At 43.0% G+C, this 16,707-nt stretch overlaps 1 protein-coding gene and 1 pseudogene across 7 annotated transcripts in view; one reads left to right on the top strand and one right to left on the bottom strand.

Annotated features, from left to right (window-relative positions):
• Positions 1-16,707, bottom strand: part of RIN2 (Ras and Rab interactor 2) — a 249,868-nt gene that overhangs the window by 167,600 nt on the left and 65,561 nt on the right. The window lies entirely within an intron of this gene.
• Positions 7,296-16,409, top strand: LOC129021497 (large ribosomal subunit protein uL11-like; annotated as a pseudogene).

Raw genomic sequence — 16,707 nt, 5'->3', positions numbered from 1 at the left:
GACCCAGAGACATGATGAACTCCATTACTTAGGTGGTTTTGTGACTTTGGCTGGGTTATGGAACCTCACCAAGTTTCCATGTCTTCATCTGCAAAATGTGGGCAGCAGGTCCTGCTCAGTCTCCACACTGTGGCTGGTATGATACGGTGGATCTAGCTCATGAAAGCTGTAGGCAGGTTCCAGGGCATACCCAAGGGCAAGTTATTCTCACTGCCATGAGGAGGGAGGTCCCATCCTGGCCTTTATTCATTTTCCTTCTCAAGTATTTATGCAGTTACGTACCAACAAAAGGGACTTTGTGCACAGTAGCTTTTCTCACCGGTTATTTTGTTCCTCCCTTGGAAACCACATGGTTGTCAGGCAAAGGTTAAAGCTGACCGGGGGATCGGAACAGATGCCAGGGGGCATCCATGAGGCTCTGATTTGTGCTCCTCCCACTGCAGAAACAATCTCACCCAACAGTCCTGCTGGAATCCTGTTCCCAATCATCAGGTTGGTCCACTCATGGATGGATTTAAAATGATCCTAGAGGCCTCCCAGGCTATCCAGGCTGACAAGCTGGTGTTGTCAGGCCACTGGGTGGAGCTTTGGGGGCTGCAGAGGAGGCTTGTGTGAAGTCTCGGGGACCCCAGTGTGTGGGGAGGCGGTGGTACCCTCAGCACCAGCTCTGCACCCAGAGTTACTTCCCACACTAGAGAAATAGATGCTGGAGTGCAGGTGTGCCGAGACTTGCCAAGCTGTCCAAACAGTGCCAAACCTGTCTGCAAAAGACTCATCCAGGCCATTGGTTTAGATTTCACCACAGTTGGGAGTATGATTTCCCATAGCCATGGGGGAAAGAGACCTGACTGGAAGCAGCTAGCTCCTGCCCCCAGGATGAATCCCAGTGAGAAAGGGAGTGGCTAAAGCCACACACGATCATCCCAGTGTCACGCAGCATTATTCATAATAGCCAAAAAGTGGACACAATCCAAATGTCCATAAATTAATGAATGGACAAACAGAATAGGGTATGTCCATACAATGAAATATATATGTAGTTATAAAAAGGACTGAATTACTGATATGGGTTACAACGTGGATAAACCTTGAATGCTAACTGAAAAGAGACAGACACAAAAGGCCATGTATGGTATGATTCCATGTATACAAAATGTCCAGAACAGGTAAATGCATAGAGACAGAGCGTAGATGATGAGTGGTTTCCAGTAGCTGAGAGAGGAGGAATGAGGAAATGACTGTAAATGGTTATGAGGTTTTTTAGGGGAAATGATGGAAATGTTCTGGATAGCTGTGATGGTTGCAGAACTTTGTGTATATACTGAAAATCATTGAATTGTGTGCTTTAAAGGGGTAAATTTTATAGTATGTAGATCATACTTAAATTTTTAGAAAGTACAAAAAGTAACAGTCTTATTAAAATTAACACCACTCTTAAATTTGATTGGGTAAATTAATTAATTAACCAGGCCATATCTGTCTTCCTCAAGACACAAAACAAATGCAAGCTTAGTTCACAATATCCTCTGCAATGTAGTATGACTGATCTTAGACTTACTTATTGCAGAATCTGTTTAAAAAGAAGTCAGAATGTAACTAACAAAAGTTACTTCATGTTAAAAGAAGATGGAAATAGCCTTCCAATGACAGAAGATATGTTTTTGTTTTTAAACTAAAATCTAAAGATGATTTTGTAATTAAAAAACCCTCTGATTTTTGTGAAGTGTCTGTTTCAGCCAGCTGAATAAATTACTTTCTTTTTCTTGTCCCCTCCACTCAAAATACATTTCAGATATGTTATAGTTAAGTCAATAAATAGTGAAACCAGATGAAAATACAGGCATATGTCTCTCTTATCTCTGGATTGAGAAGATCATTCTCAACATTCACTCCCACAAGAAAGGAAAGGAAAGGAGAGAGGGGAGGGGAAGAAAGAAAGGAAAGAAGGAAGGAGAAAGAGAGAGGGAAAGGAAGAAAGGAAAGAAAAAATAAAGGAAAGAGAAAAAGAAGAAAGAATCAAGGAGAAAAAGGTGGACAAATTTAATTATATTAAAAAGAGTTACCTGTATATCAGCATATACAATAAACAATTAAAAAGCAAAGCAAAAGCTTGGCTTATCATTTGCTAAGAATTTGATAAAAGATAATATACTTAACTTATAATGAATTTAAATACAGCAATAAAAACTCTAGTATCCCAATGGTGAAATTAGAACTTTTGAATAGAAAAAACATAGGATAGAAAAGATATGTGATTAATTTGAAAATGTTGAAACTTCCTAGTAATAAAAATGCAAATTAAACTGACAACAAGAGACTATTTCTCACTTGTGAAATTAGTAAAGATTAAGAAAGAGATAATGCTTCTTGTGGATTTCTCAGAGCCTTTATGTTCCCTGGAGGTATTTTAATTTTCTTTGAATAGTTCATGTGTATTGAGTTAATTCTCAAGTACATTATTTCCTTTTTGCTGCTATTACATGAACAGATTCTGGGCTCAGACGAGCTGGGTTAAAACCCGAGCTGTGTAATTCACTGTGTGTGTGTGTGTGTGTGTGTGTGTGTGTGTGTGTGTGTGTGAGATATTCAGTGTTACTTAATCTCCTTGAGGCTTAGTTTCCATACATATCTGCAAAATGGGGATCATTAGAGTACCCATCTCATAGCAGTGTTGTATGGAAATTATATAGATAAAGCTTTAGGGGCGGTATCTGCACATGATATACAATAAATGGTAGTTAATACAATGGCGCAGTGGCCAGTATGAGGCTCTTTAAATATCTTCCCATTCCTCTAAAATTAATACTTGTCACTAAGACTCTGATACATTTTTGTTGCTTTTTATAATAATGTGATTATATACCTTGAATTTGGTAAAAATCAACAAAAATTTATTTAAGAAAATAGTTAAGTTCAGCAAAATTATAGGATGTTACCTATAAATGTAAAAATCAACAGCATTATTTAATGTTAGTAATGGAACAGAAACTCATTATCTTCCTCTATCATAACAGCTACAAAAATTAAATAGATGAGAATTACATAATTCAATAAACATAAGAGCCGTTCAAAATTATATAACCCTAATAAGAGAAACAAAGAAAGATTTAGATAAATGGAGAGAGAGAGAGAGAGATCATGGTCTCCTAATTGGTAGATTAGAAATCTTATCCATGAAAATATTCTTTAATTTACTATCAATATTCAATGTAATTCCAATTAAAGCAGGCACATAACTGTGAGGAATTAAGTTAGATCTAATTAGTTCAATTTTTCTGAAGAACGAGCTGGTGATCTGTAATGAGAATTACAAATCTTTTCATGCTCTAATATTTAAGTTACTAATGTGGAAATTGAGGAGTAATCCTTTAATTTAGTTTTGGTGTGATGGCGTAATGAGGAAATAGTCACTTATGAATTCACTCAAATTTTAGAGAATTTACCTGGAAGAAATGGGGGTCTCTTATGTTCAATGTTATAATTGCTGGAGCACTCAGTGCATTAATTCTGTAACCCACTTTGCCTAGTGGTCTGCAGTCGACATGGATTGTGCAGCATCCGATGTCACCAGATGATGCCAGTCATGGGAACAAATGTGGCTGAGCTCAGACCACTGGTCTGTCCCTAAGTGCTTGTGCAGAGCTCAGCTCTCCCTCAGAGCTACCAGAATAGGGCGACTTATCTGGTAGCCCGGGATACCAGATGACCTGGCCATGCCCCAAAGGAACAAAGGCAGCCAGTCCCAGTCCTAGCACAGTGACCAGAGCTCAAAGGAATGTGTGACAGGCAAGGACCCTGGATTCCCTCATCGACTGTCATCCTTAGAGGAGCAAGATGCACTCTCTCCTTCTGGCCAGGAACCTTTCCTTCTGTAGCTTTTCTGCAATTAAACAAGTTCATGGAGAGAAGAGATTTTTCTACTTCATCCTGGTTCACTAAATGGAGTGCTTGAAAAAAGCTTGAAAATTTTTAAGTAATTCTGAGCATCCACTCGACTTCCCATTCATATTTGCTGTTACTTAAGCAAAGCAATGTAGGCCTGAATTTCAGGGAAGATGGCTTTTGAGATAAACCGACTTCTTTCTGTTAACTAAATATTCCCTTACCATTTGCCTTCAGGTACTGATTTATTTACCTTAGAGTATAGCTTTCTAAATGCTGACCTTTTAATTGCCTCATGTAAATGATGTGAAATTCGGTTTATTCCTTTTATAACTCAGTAGACATTTATTTATGTCCTTTTTTATCTGATCTCGTTTAAAGTAATATAATGATTGTTACTGAAGACTTTAAAATATTCTGCCCTCAAAAAATTTTAATGAAGTTGAAGGCAAAAACATTTACACATGAGCACTTCAAACAATAAAGAAGATTTATATACATTCCACACACATGCCTATAGATACATTCACCACCACACACACACACACACACACACACGTATATGTATATAAACAAAACAAAGTAATGTGCTATAATTTACACAATTACTAGTGCAGACTTGAAGAAAATGATAGACGCAATGTGGGAGTTAGTCTAGGAAATCCCTCCCTCCCTCCCTCCCTCCCTCCCTTCCTTCCTTCCTTCCTTCCTCCCTCCCTCCCTTCCTTTCTTCCTTCCTCCCTCTCTCCCTCTTTCTTTCTTTCCTTTCTTTCTTTTCTCTCTTTTTCTTTTCTTTCTCTTTCTTTCTTTCTTTCTTTCTTTCTTTCTTTCTTTCTTTCTTTCTTTCTTTCTTTCTTTCTTTCTTTCTTTCTTCCTTTCTTCCTTCCTTCCTTCCTTTCTCTGTTTTTCTCTTTTTTCTTCCTCTCTCTTTCTTTCTCTCTCTCTTTCTCTTTCTTTCTTTCTCTCTCTCTCTTTCTCTCTTTCTTTCTCTCTCTCTCTCTTTCTTTTTTTCACAGGGTCCTGTTCTGTTGCCCAGGCTGGAGCACAGTGGCTCGCTCTTGGCTCATTGCAGACTTGACCTCCTGGATCCTCCTGCCTCAGTCTCTCAAAGTGCTGGGATTGCAGGTGTGAGCCACTGTGCCTGGCCTAGAGTCAAGTTTTAAAGAGAATGATGAACATTATTTATTAAACAACTTAAAAGACAGAAGATTGGGATGTCAGGTCTACATGTTACCAGAAAAGATAAGAATAACACAAAAACAAAAGAAAAAACTAAAAAGACAGAAGATCATTCTATTTTCCTAGTTTGCATATTTATGAAATCTGAAGACTAAATACAGCCAACAGGCCCAGCCATGAGGTGCCTCCCTTCACACCAGTATTCTTGATTTGCTCCACCACTTTTAAGGGGGCGGGAGGGCAGGAGGAGGAGCCTGTCAGGGAACCAGAGCGTGTTGCTGGGTGGGAGGTTGCAGCTGTGGGGCTGAATGCTGCTGTTTACTAGCTGTGTGATTTGGGTTAGGCCATTTGTCCTTCCTGAGCTTAGCAGGGTACCTGGCACCAAGCAAGTGCCCAATAAACATGGGCTATCCCTTCTCCCTGCTATTTTCACCCACAGGCAGCCTCCACTTTGGCAAAAATGGGTCCCAGTTGCATCTTCCCACTTAAGCAAAAAGCTGAATGAGGGGATGTGAATTTGCTCGTAGGTAATCTGCTGCTCATGCCAGTGGTTTCTTTCATGTTCTTTATAGGTGGAATATTTAAGGAGCTGCCTGTGGGCTGATCCATTAACTAGGCTCTGACAGTCTGTACTAAGGAGATTAGCAGGAGTCACCAAATGATCCATAACCATTACACACTCTAGGGGAAAACCTTGCACCCAGCACAAGATCCCTCCACATTTCATGTGATGCTTAGTTGTAGGTTACCAGGCCACTGGGGGTCTCACTCACAGGGGATCCTTGTGCAGGTGATGTGGTGGAGGAAAGCTCTTAGGAGAAGGGGACGGGGACAAGAAGGAGCGGGCAGGGGATTGGGACCTCAGCAGGATGCCAACCTCAGCCTAAGCCTGCAGGGAGCTCTAGGGTTTGAACTGGGGTTTGAACACAGGTTTGGTCCTGCACTGAGGCGAGGGGACTGCACTTTTGCACCCCTGTGCTAGTCAGCCATGAGCTGTGGGCTGCCTTGCATCTTATAGGGGAGAATCTCCTGAGGAGGGAGGCCAGTTAGCAGCCACCACTCCCAACACAGTGGGGCACCGGCCCAGGCTTGAAGATCTGGTGGGGCCCCAAGAGCACTGCTACACTCACTACTCGTATAGAGATACCTTCTGTTCTCTTTCCTGTGCATGTAAGACCGTAAAACCAAGTAACTGAGAGCAAAATATTCTTGGCATTCTTGCTATTTTAAGAGCTCAACACGTTGTAAACAGTAACTCAGAAAAGCTGAACACCAAGGGACATTTGTACTTAACTGGCTTTTAAAAAATATAGGTTTTACGTCGACACGGGAAGGGGAACAACACACACCGGGGCCTGTTGGGGAGTGGGGGAGTGAGGGGAGGAAACATAAAGGATGAGTCAATGCGTTCAGCAAACCACCATGGCACACGTATACCTACATAACAAACCTGCATGTTCTGCACGTGCATCCTGGAACTTAAAGTTAAAATGTATATATATAAATTAAACCTATATATATATATAGATATAGGTTTTATTATGATTTTGTTTTGGCAAGGCCAGCATATCAGGAGATGACTACCATTGAAAAGACGGTTTGTTACTCACAGATCCCAAGAGGAGGGCTTGCCACATTGTCAGGGGCCACACAGGGAAGCACCAGGATCTGTTAGAGGCAGGAGGTGAGGGGAAAACTGTGGGCGGGAGCTTTCGCTGTGGTTTCGGTGGGGAGGAACATGTAGGGCAGGGTAATCTGGCTTAGGACTGGGTGGTTTGAATAATTTCATTAGGCTCTGGAGCATAGGGGCTGCTGTGGTTTGAATGTTTGGGCCTCCTTCAAAATTCATGTTAAAACTTAATCCTCAGTGCAACAGTGTTAAGAGGTGGGGCCCTTAGGAGGGGGGAAGGCCGTGAGGGACCTGCCCTTATGAATAGATTAGGGTCTTACCAAAGGGCTTGAGGAGGTGAGTTGGCCCTTTCTGTCCCTTCTGCTGCATGAGGACAGAGCATTTGTCCCCTCCAGAAGATGCAGCAACACCTGGAAGCAGAGAGCAGCCCTCACCAGACACTGAACCTGCTGGTGTCTTCTTCTTGGACTTCCTAGACTCCAGAACTATAAGAATAAATGCCTATTGTTTCTAAGTTACCCAGTCTGGGGCACTGAGGGACTAAGGAAGGGGCTCTCCTTGGTTGTCTGGTACCTGGCCCCGGGGTGATCAGGGCTGGTGGGTCATGGCCCGGAGGGTGGGAGCCCATGAAAGAGGTGGCTGGGGTGTGGGCTACAGAGTGGTTGGTTTGCCTTTGAAAGGTGTGGTTGAGGGTGAGTCTTTTTTACTATTTCCAAAAATTAGCCCTGGGAGGGACAGTGGGGAGCAAGAGGGAGGCAGTCTAGGGAGGTGGGGAGAGCCGTCGGGCTGCCACACAGGTCTTGTCTCTGTAAAGGAGAGTGGGGAGGAAGGAAGGTTGGGGACAGCATGCTAGATCACCATGCTGGCTGAGAAAGGTTGGCGAGGCCATCTGGGAGTCACAGAGCCAGCGATGGCTATCAGAGGCCGCCTGTATCTCTTGGGATTGTGCTTGCCTTAGTATCCCCACTGGGCTCAGCCACTGGCTTAGAAATTCAGTGATGGATTAGAGAGCACAGCACGTGGTGCCCTCGGCCAGTCACGTCCCCTTTAGTTGCAAATCTGCAGATACATTCTCACCACCACACAGTGTAAGGATGAAATGCATTGAAATAGGTGAAGCCCTTGGAACATTGCCAGGTACATGGCAAACACTGTGTAAGGTCTGCTATTATTATTATTATAATTATTATTATTCATTGCTAGAAACATTATCTGTATAGTAGAACCAATACACGCATTTGTTTTTGTTTGTGTTTTGCTTTGTAGCTATCTCCTACAGGAAGGAGAATCCATGTATTTTAAAAGTCTATGTCTAGGGTGATATGAACTATTACTATTTAACTTTCCACATGTATTTATTGTATCCACTATAACAAACTTGCAGAATATAGCTCTTATATTTCTTTATCCTCCCTGGAACACTTACTGTATATCCAAGCTCATTGTACCTGCTCAATAAATGTTTGCTGAATAAATGATGGGTTCAAACGTATCAGGGAAACTACACTGATATAATCTCAAGTACTTGATGGGCTTAACTTTATCTTTGAAATAAGTTCATAAAACAATCTCAGTCTACTCTTCCTATTCAGTAATACCTATTTATTTTCCCAATACTTTAAAATAAAAAGTTTCAAACAGAGCAAAATTGAAATAATTTTTCAGTGAACACTCATATACACACCACCAAGATTCTACCACTGACATTTTACAATACTTGTTTTATCCATATTTTTCCATCTCTACCTCCCTCTACACATCCCTCAATCCATCTTATTTTTGGTGCATTTAAAAGAAAAACTTGGATGTCTGTACTTCCCACTAAATACTGCTAACATACATATCACTAACTAGAATTCAATTATTTTCAGGTTAAAAAATGTTAACGTAAAAATTCATGTTAAGTTTTTAGATGAACGAAACTACTTCCAAGCACCAAGCACCAGACATCTCCTTGCTGAGAGCAGTTGGCAGCTGCACATTTTTAAGGTGAATTGGGTGCCCTGGGAGGGTGGAGTATCTACCCGGAGTATGGCATGCTGGGGCATCTGTGTACTTCTAGAAGAGGCTGATGGTCATGGGTTGGGGTCTCCCAGAAGCAGACTTGGAGACAGAGTTTAGGGTACAGGAGGCTTATTAACGAGCGCCCATGGGATCAGTGCCTGTGGAATGAGAAGGAAGCAGGAGTGGACACAGGGACATGGAGATGAGGTTCAGGATTCAGGATGAGACAACCTTATAGGGGTGTCCCGAGGTGGGCTGAGATGGCTATGCCATTGTACCCCCACCAGCATCAGTTGCTGGATGTGGGTGTCCCTGGGCATGGCATGACCCTTGCCTAGGCAGCCCCCTTCAGCCAAGGCACCCCTGCAGGGGCTGGTGGCAGCTATAGACTCCCCATGGTCAGCACTCCCAGCAGCCGGGCAACAAGTCTCTCCTTAAGGGGGATCTGGTGGCGCATCACAGTGTCCACCATGCTAATGATACTGCATTCATTTTAGCGACACATCATGTGGCAGTTGTTCATGCTTTATTCCATAGCAACAGGAAATTACAGCCCAACCTCATTGAGAGTCCTGGAGACTGAATGACTGGCCTTGAGTAGGTTGTGATAAACATTTGCTGGTACGTTATGCGCTGTGGGACATGGCATTGGAAAGGGCTGAGGCTTGTGGCTGATGGTCATATTATTAAGGTATCCCTCATGTGGCAGGAGGATGCTACACCTGAGAGTGCAGGGGGTCTTCACCAAACTGCACAAGAATGAAGCATCAAAGAGAGGCCAAGAAAGGATTCCAAGGTCATGCCATGTAAGTAAAAGATGATGTGAAGCCTGGCATAAAAGTTAAGGAAAAGCTAGCTTGGATTTAGAGAACTTGGTAAAAAAAAAATGTGAAGCTAGTTAGAGAAACCAGCAATCTCATGACTTCACACAGTCATCAGGATTGGCCTTGGCTAAAAAACAAATGGTTTCATAAAAATGATATTTTAAAATGCAAATTTCATCCTACTCTCCCTTCCTTTAGAAAATATGTCTTCCTGAGGTGGACTCCTGAGTATCCCCCAAATCTTTCGATCACAATCCCTATTTTGATAGTGTCTTTCAGGATAATTTCTGTCTTTCCAACATAGGATGCAAAAGTAAGAAAACAGAAACCTCATTTTCTGGCCTCCTTGCTGCTGGGATATGGCTGTGTGATTTAGATTCTACCAAGCAGATGGGCTCCCACAAGGCTTTGTTGGGAACTGAGTGATGCAGGGAATGAGACAGAGTCAGGGGCATCATTTTGTGGTCAGGGGCCATGGCAGAGCTGGAGTTGCTCTGAGCAGCAGCCCCGAGGGGGTCTCCCAATTCAGCAGCTTCCTGACCCCTTCCACAGTGACCAACCCTTGGTGGGCTGATTCTGGTGGGCCATTCTGGGAGTCACTTGGGAAGCTCAGCCTAAACCCCACTGCTTGATGCATCCCACAACTCTGGGAACTCTGTTCCTCAGTACCCCTCCCTGCCTAAACCAGCTAGAGGTGATTCTCTCGTATGCATCTAAAAACCCTGACTGATACATTTCCTATAGCCACAACCGTGGATTTTTGAACTTTTTAAGCCGGCACAAACACAATAGCTTATAGAAGCCCAGTATACAATGTAGATGATATACAAAATTGTTCTTTCCACCCTCCTCACTCTAGAGCTCTCTGGAGCTCCTGTGAACTCACCCCTGGGAGAAAGCATGGTTATTACAGAGGGTCCTTCATATACTGGATTCAATCCATTTTTTTTCTTTTTTTGGCTTCATCTCCTATCATGCCCCCAAAGTCCTACAAATTAATAAGTTAATCCCATTTGCAAGCACACCATACAACTTCGGGTTTCCATAACTGCTCGTCTTCTCTTCTGTCTTCCTGGGATGTCTGTCATGAGTAGATCTGCCAGGAAAATGCTCATGTACTCTTCAAGAACCCAATCAATCAGAACCTCCATGAACCTCTCACCCAAAGCATCCCATCATATAGGTGGCAATTTCAGTAGCCTCTTAGCATTCATGGGCCTACTATTTCCAGAGGTAGCTATTCTCTGCTGAGGATCCCAGGTAATCTGCATGTTTGCTGAGGTACAAATTTGAATCATTAGTATATTAAAAGTGGTGAAATGCCCTGGCTTTTCCTTTCCTTCCACCCACCCTATCAACCAGGGCTTCACATGAGCCAAACCAAGACTAGCAGGAAGCCAGTTAGCAAAGGGAGCCTGAGACGATGTAGCCGGTTGGACCATCCCAATGATCATACAGAGCAGAACCAGCAAAAATGGACCTAGGATGGTGGAGGAAATGATCAGCTCTGCAGAACTTCCTAGGAGTCAGCAAGATCACAGGGAATGGGACCCTCGATTAGAATGCAATGAAGAGATGGCATTTTTATCATGTTCTGTTCATAAGAAACATATTTTTTCTTTTCTTTTGGAGAGTACTAAGCTGTCTCTGTTAAGTCAAGGACAAATAAATCTACGCACCTACATAACGGTTTTCATATTAGAAGATAATGGAGATGAATGGAGAAAAGAATAAAAGTGCTTCTGTGATGACAGGATGCCACAGCCACCATCAACGTAGGAAGTGAGTGATTCATTCCTGCTGCAGAAATCAGGCAGAAAGACAGGTGGCAGACTCAGCTGTCTGTGCACATTCTCATAGTGTCTCTGTGATAAAAACCATGTATGACACACACTTGACCTAACTTGTGGGCAGATTCAGCCCTCAGAAGGATCAGAAAGCTGTGGGTGGAGCTGCTATTCTCAGCTTACTTCTGATTCACCGGGAGGAACTGATTGGGGAGGTGGAAGTGAGAGGCATTGTTAAGAGGAAATTCTTAGGTCATCCTTATGTTCACAAAAGCTAGGAACGGGAAACTTAGTTGGGCGATAAATTTTGTGGTTTATAAACAGATATTTCACAAAGTTTAAAGGTGAGTTGGAGTCTATAAAAAGTGCCCTCTTTTCCATCAAATAGAATAGGAAGTTCTTGAAAATGGGGTTCTGACACCACAAATAAGTCAGTAGCTAAGAGAGAGAGGTATCACAAGCAGGTGTGTCTGCACCTTTGCAATGAACTCACAGCTGGGCAGCACACACGAATATGGGTAAGGGCTCTAGGGGCTTAAGTGTACCCCAAACAGTGTGCTGGATCTGTATGAATAATGCCTAGAAGCCTACAGCCCAGGAGAGGGGTATTTTACAAATAAAACAAAGCTAAATAAAACCATAAAATACCTTTTTAAAGGTACTTTTGTAACACAATGTTGTTGACTAGCAGCAAAAAAAAAAAAAAAAAAAAAGAAAAGAAAACCTACTAAAGTCCTCGACTATGGGAGCAATTAATTTACATCAGCTGAACACCTAAAGGCTGTAAGACAGGAAGAGGAGACCAGCATTAAAAAGCGGGACTGGATCCTGAAGTCAATTCAGCGGTCGTAAGAGCGCACCTGGATCTTCTATAGGCATTTTCTTTTCCAATCTGGAGGACTCACGTGCCACGCTATGGTTATAAATTAAATGCATGTGAGATTATTTGTATCACCTTCAAGCACTCAGGAGAATTGAAGAGGGCTGGACAAAGCTGGTAGATAATGTTGGTCCTTGGCTTCAAAAACAGAGAAGGCAGTAGACTTCTCCAGCTATGAAGCTGTAGGCTCAAGGGCCATTTGAGAGATGATTGGTCTTGGGATTCTTTGCAAGATGGTGTATCTTAGCCAAAACGTGGTCATCCCCAGGGTCCAGTTTGGGTTTCCCAAGACAAGCTATGTCAGTTTAGCCATATTCCTTATGTAATTGGCAGGGCTGTTAGACTAGAAAATTAGAAAAAGTCAGGGTATGGTGGCTCATGCCTGTAATCCTGGCACTTTGGGAGGCTGAGGCGGGCAGATCACCTGAGGTCAGGAGTTGGAGACCAGCCTGGCCAACATGGCAAGACCCCATCTCTACTAAAAATACAAAAATTAGCTAGGTGTGGTAGCACATGCCTGTAATCCCAGCTACTCGGGAGTCTGAGGCAGGAGAATCACTTGAACCCAGGAGGCGGAGGTTGCAGTAAGCTGAGATCGCACCACTGTACTCCAGCCTGGGCAACAAGAGTGAAACTCTGTCTCAAAAAAAAAATCCAAAACTGAACGAATAGAAAAACCACCACCACCACCACCAACAACAACAATAACAAAAATAAAATTAGAAAAAAACTGTTGTGTGGATCTGAATTTCAAAAAGGGAGTTGACAAATAATGACACCTTTTTAGCAAGAAAAAAATTTGTGCATAAGAGGATGACAAGAAAATAGTTAAATGCCTGCAAACAGGAGCCACAGTTGATGGACTGCTACCAAACAGGAGTAGGCCCCAAGATTCCCTCCGTGCCTGTCCTGCGCAGGATGTTTGCTAAGAAGTTAAACCAGGATAAGGATTGAACAGAGGTTAAGCTAATAGATGACTTAAAGTAGAGAGAATGACAAATCTTATAAATCAGTGTTTCCTAAACACCAGTCATTCATGTACTCCCTTCACAATGCTTGCTGCCAAGTATCACACAGGATTGTGAATTTTCCTTAAATTTATACTCTTTTCAACTTAAATCTATAGCAGAAGAAGCTAATGGGTATGATGTGCTAATTACATCCTTGCTATGGCTCCATGACTATGAAAACAGGGAAGGGCCACTCCAGGGAATCACTAAGGGTGTGACTTTGAGCAGTTACTTAGTTATTCCCACGTGTTGTTAGTTTTCCCACATGCCTTAGTTTTCTCATCTGTAAAATGGGTATTGAATGAAATAGTTCATGAAAAAGCACTTCTTAGCACAGTGTGTATAATATAATAAATTATTAATAAATGCTAGCTATTCTCATAATTATTTATTATTAGAAATTTTCTTAAAATCCTGATTTACTAAAGTCAAGTTAAAATGTATTCATGCAAATACTCACTCATCTCCTTTTACAGAGTACATTGTTTAGAAATTATAGCATACTAAATAAATGCATGCAAAGCACTTTGCAAGTTAAATTATTGTTAAAAATATTAACCATAATAATGCATATATTAGCATGAGCAACAAAGACTGACTATAAATCATACTTTCATGCTATAAACTAAATTCATAAGAATTAAACAATGAAATAAAATTATTACAAAATGCTAATCTGAGTTCCAGCTAAAAATCTTCAGGGCTGTACCTACAATGATTGTTGTAACATGTTTTGGAAAGATAGGACCAGATGAAATAATTAGGATACAAAATACAACTCAACTGGCTGAGACAACAGGCTCACAAATGAGATGTAGCAGAAATAAATGCGAAATCCTGTGAGTGTGGTTATGGAAAACATCGCTTGAGGGTGCACTGAGGCAAGGTGCAGCCTACTAGAAACACACGTGAGAGCGTCTTTGGTTTGAAGCTCAGTGACAGAGTTGCCCGAATCCCTGATGAGTGTTTGGGCTTATCCAAGACAGTATCCATATTGGTGGAAGTCCTATTGTGTGTGTCCTCAACCTTCAGTGAGAATGAAGGGCTCAGCTTAAGTGAGCACCCATGGTGGGATTTTGCAACACTGGATTGAGGCAAGGAAAGAACCCAGGAAGTGAGAGAACAGGAACCTGGCCACAAAAGGCCTAGCTGAAGGGCCTAGAAAAGTTTAGGTTAAGAGAGGACTGGGAAGGGGAGAGGAGTAGGGCAGGAGAACTGTCTTCTGAAAGGGAGGCTCCATCTGCCTGGCTCAAGCTAAGAAAGACCTGTCTAATGATCAGAGCTGCCCACACATGGCATGGACTGCTCTGGAGGCAGAGGGCCTCAGACCGCTGGGTGACCCTAGGACATCAACCAGGTAGCAGGGCTGCCAGGAAAGGTTTAGTCCTAGATCATATTTCCTAGAGGCAGAGCCTGAGGTGGAGATTCAGATACACAAGGCATATTGGGAGAGTCTTGTATGGAAGTGAGGAAGGGCAGGTAGGAAAGGAGAAAGAGCAGAGCAAGCCAGTGGTTGCAGGGAAAGTCTAGCCTGATCTCATCCCCAGGGAGCTCGAGAACATGACTCACACCCCACAGTTATCCCACTGGCGGCGAGGAGGGCCATGCTGCCTGTTATGCTTTGGTGCCAGTCAGTGTGTCTGAGTGTGTCTTCCTGGGTGAGGAGGTTCTCGTGGCCTCGAGCAGGCCTTGGAGAAGAGGGCCACTGAGAGCCATCACGTTCAACTCCCACCATGGCTGGAGGAGGAGATCTGGGTGGATCAGCATCCCAACAGTGATATAAGAGGGTGGCCTTCGAATGCTCCTCTCCACCTGGAAATGATCATCAGCGGGACCTAACTGAGTTTCTGTAACTAATGTCTTCAGTTCATTTTTCAAAAACTCTTCTAGACCATTTTCCTTCTCCTTGGCTCCTGTTGTGTCCCTGCCAGCCAGAACTCAGGAAAATCTCTCTTTTAGAGATTCTAAGAAATTCCTGCAATGGTTACACAGTCCATGTCACACAGGGAGGATCCAGGTCTCAGGGGGCCTTAGATTCATTCTATTCTGGAAGCCCCCTTTAGGAGAAAGGATACGAAATTACTAATGCAAACTGCCCACAGGACTGGGAGGGATCTGGGCAAAAGAAGGGCCTTTAAGGACACGAGCGTCACTAGATACACCATAAATCTACATCTGCCTGCGTTAATTTTTGCCTTGTCTGCAGAATACTGTACTATTATTTAAAAACAAATATACCTAACACCTTAAATAATAATAATGATTATGAAATCACAATTTGATGTGCTAGGTACATGTATTTTAAATAATCTTAAAATAAACCCCTAAGCTCAAAAAAGATGTTCCATATAAAATTATCTCATGTCCACTCAAGGGCACAGGTGCCTCCCGCTGATAAGGCGTGGTAGCAAACTGTGTGGGAAGCTTCCTTCTCTGCCATAGGCTTGTTCTTACAGGAAGGAAAGGGAAAGGCCATTGGGAGGGAGCCTAGGTGAAGCTCCTGAAATAGGATCTCACTCAGGTCCAGCATGCAAATAACTTTCATACAATTAACTCAGCACATGCGCATACCAGTCCCTGCGTGGGCATAGAAGCAGGCAGAGCAGCTCTCTCGGTTTTCGGCTCGGAGGAGGCCAAGGTGCAACTTTCTTCGGTCGTCCCGAATCCGGGTTCATCCGACACCAGCCGCCTCCACCATGCCGCCGAAGTTCGATTGCAACGAGATCGAAGTCGTATACCTGAGGTGCACCGAGGTGAAGTCGGTGCCACTTCTGCCCTGGACCCCAAGATCGGCCCCCTGGGTCTGTCTCCAAAAACCGTGGGTGACGACATTGCCAAGGCAACGGGTGACTGGAAGGGCCTGAGGATTACAAGTGAAACTAACCATTCAGAACAGACAGGCCCAGATTGAGGTGGTGCCTTCTGCCTCTGCCCTGATCATCAAAGCCCTCAAGGAACTACCAAGAGAGAGAAAGAAACAGAAAAACATTAAACACAGTGGGAATATCACTTTTGATGAGATCGTCAACATTGCTCGACAGATGCGGCACCGATCCTTAGCCAGAGAACTCTCTGGAACCATTAAAGAGATCCTGGGGACTGCCCAGTCTGTGGGCTGTAATGTTGATGGCCACCACCCTCATGACATCATAGATGACATCAACAGTGGTGCTGTGGAATGCCCAGCTAGTTAAGCACAAAGGAGAATATTTCATTCAACAAAGGATCATTTGACAAAAAAAAAAAAAAAAAAAAAAGAAGCAGGCAGAGCAGATGTTACCACCATTCACTCACTTGCTCAGAGAATGCCAAACAGCCACGAAAGAGTGAGATGAGAACTTCATTCAGTCCTCAGATTTCAGGGCATGAACGCTTTCACTACCTTCTGCTTCTTCAGCATGTTCACTGCCAGTTAGCTTTGACATTAAGGGGAGAAACTTCAGCAAGCAGCAATGTCTCCTTGCTATGGCTCCATGACTATTAAACCAGGGAAGGGCCATCCCAGGGAATC

This window comes from Pongo pygmaeus, chromosome 21 (assembly GCF_028885625.2).
Source record: "Pongo pygmaeus isolate AG05252 chromosome 21, NHGRI_mPonPyg2-v2.0_pri, whole genome shotgun sequence".
NCBI lineage: Eukaryota > Metazoa > Chordata > Mammalia > Primates > Hominidae > Pongo > Pongo pygmaeus.
This window is presented reverse-complemented; position numbering and strand designations above follow the sequence as displayed.